This window comes from Fulmarus glacialis, unplaced genomic scaffold, assembly GCF_000690835.1.
Source record: "Fulmarus glacialis isolate BGI_N327 unplaced genomic scaffold, ASM69083v1 scaffold11874, whole genome shotgun sequence".
NCBI lineage: Eukaryota > Metazoa > Chordata > Aves > Procellariiformes > Procellariidae > Fulmarus > Fulmarus glacialis.
The window spans coordinates 1-2,821 of record NW_009207432.1 but is presented as its reverse complement, the minus strand read 5'-3'; positions in this window follow the sequence as shown (position 1 = coordinate 2,821).

Below are 2,821 nucleotides of genomic sequence, written 5' to 3'. Positions count from 1 at the left end.
TTTTTTTTTTTTGGTTTGTTTGTTTGTTTAACCCTGCTACATCTTAATAATTCAAGGGCCATTTACTTTTTATATATAATAGTTTACATTATGGACTTTTAATTAAAGCCTGAGCAATTCGGAGTGCAGCGCAACGCCCACATCGTACAGGGTACAAGCAGAAAGAGATTTACTGCTCCCGAGGTTGCTTCCATGTCCTGAATTAGTGGGGACGGGGAGGGGGGAGCAGGAATATACATTATTAAAAGTATGAACTATTACATTGATTGCCTAGAAGAGTGTCCCCCTCTCCTTTTCAAAGCCTTTTTTTCCCTTTTTTTTTTCCTTTCTTTTCAGCCCGCTTAGGAGCACACCTGTTATTAAGGCATTAACTTCTTTAGCAGGGAAGAGAACAAAGAGGGGCACAGAGGACAGAGCAAATGTTGGGTTTCAGTTCTCAACACGAAAGTGGGATATACAAAAAACCCCAAACAAACAAACAAAAATTACCGCTGAATGTGCGGTCAGCACAGCAAAATCATCTCCCAAAGAGAAGAGGTGTCATAAGAGCAATTTATTGCAGAATTACGACAGGTTCCGTTTTAGGGTAAATTCTGGGTTTCAGAGAAAAGGAGGACCTGTGGGTTTCTTGGTTTTATTGTTTTATTTTTCTTATTATTATTTAGGGTTTGGGTTTTTCCGGGTTATTGCATATTTGGGGAGTTGTCACATTTTTTCCCTGATAAGGAAAACATCTTTACACCAAAGCAATGATTTTCTTCCCTATTATTTTAACTTTATCTTTGCTACACGGAGAGGCTGAGCTTCTCCGCATCCAGCCCTTATCTCCGTCTCTCTCTCTGTTCAGCAGAGACGTTCAAGATGGAATATGATTTAGGAGAAAATTACATCTCCCAAAAATGTGACGGAACAATATTTTCTGGAGATCTTTCCTTTCATTTTCTTTGAATACCCACTCAAACGAGCGCATACACACACACACAGCGGTTCCTTATGTTGCGTGTTTGTGCACGGCTGTGTCTCTCTCTCATAATCAATAGGCTACATACCTAAAGGGCACAAAATAAAATTACAAAGTCTTCCCTCCTTTCCCTGAGCAGCTCCCAAAGAGGGATGATGAGCAAATCCTGCAGCCTGCTGGCGTGCACCTCGACGGCACAGAACTGGAGGTAAATATGAAACGCCATCTTTCTCTTTCTTTTTTTTTATTTTCCCTCCTTATCTCACCTTATCTCTGGAGTCGATGGTTGTGCACAGGCTTTATGTGTGTGCGTGCACTCCGCTCGCTCCATCAGCAACGTGGGTTAGTTGTTGTAGTTAATGAGAAGACTCCTGTCTGATTTTCTATCTAATTACGCCCTCCTGCTGGGTTTTTGTACAGGATATTCGCTCAGCATGCTGGCAGTTAATAGTCACAGAGAGGATCGTAAAGATTTAATTAGGACTGCATGCGGAAACGTGGAAAAACAACTCAGACTTTTAATTACTAGACTTCTTTAGTTAAAAGTGATACCAGGGGTTACTTTATAAGAGACTTGGGTGTTTTGGCGCAACTTAACTTTCCGTGTCTCTAGCTAGCACGTCGGAGCGGGGACGGCAGTGTGAGGGAGGAGGAGGAGGAGGAGGAGGAGTGGAGGTGTGTGTGCAGGGAGGGGAAAGGTGATGAGTTTCCAGATATACTTCGAAAATCTAGAGAGGAAGATTCCCCTCCCTCCCCTCCTCCAATAATCTGATAGCACTGAGTTTCCTGTATACCATATATATATACACCTTATTTAACAGCTATGGATATATCTGAGAGAAAACCCCAGAGACTGATCTTTTTGTTTCCCTTTAAAGAGTCTAGAGAATCTGGATTTTCCCCTGTATATTTTCTTTATCGTATCTTTTACTAGTAAAACCCTACTTTTGCCAAGCCGTAGGGAAAAACCCCCAGAAACTGGGATTGCAATGGTGTTTTTCAGAGTCCTTATTAGATGATGCAAATTTGTTTTCAATAAGTAGGTCTTGGCTTCCCTGTCTGAGGGCTGTAAATCGCAGATTGGAAATTCCTCTCGAAAGGAGCAGCAATAGCAATACAATACGTCCTGTTTACAATAACAGAGCACTATCGTGTTACAATCACTTAATTCTACTGCTGGACAATGGCTCACACATGGCCTGGATTTGGTGTTTATAAAATAACCACTGTTTCTTTCTGTCACGCACTCTCTCTGTCTCATTTTCCCTTGTCAGCCCAACCCATTCGCATGGCACGTATTTGATCAGGCATGCATTAGCTAAAGCAAAGAGACACATCTTTATCCAACTCCATACCTAGATATCCGTTCAACTTTTTGGACTACTGAAAAAGAAAAAAAAAAACATCTATTTGAGACGCTTCCTGGAAATTCTCTCCAGTGTTAGTGGATAATAAGTATATGTAGCCTAAATAGGAATCCCTGTAGCTAGAACAGATTACTTGAATCTAAAATAAATCCGTACTAAAAATCAGGGTGGAAAACTGCCCAACTTCATCTGTCACTAGTGGGGGGACGAGAATAGAAAACGCTGAACGGTAGGAGCGAGTATTGGTCTGCTTTCCCTCCTGCCTGTGCTAACTTGCAGTTGGACACTTCTTCCTTCACGTGTTTCTCCTTGGGATACCCTCCTCTCCCTCTTCCCCTCCTCCTCCCCAGCCGGAGACCAAACTTTTAGAAATAAAGGGCCTGTTTCATTTCCCGCGGCCTCAGCACCCCAAAACAAGAACCCCAGACCTGATGGCTCACAGCCTCGTCTACCCCGGCCCATCCTCATCCCCAACCCCATCCCCAACCCCATC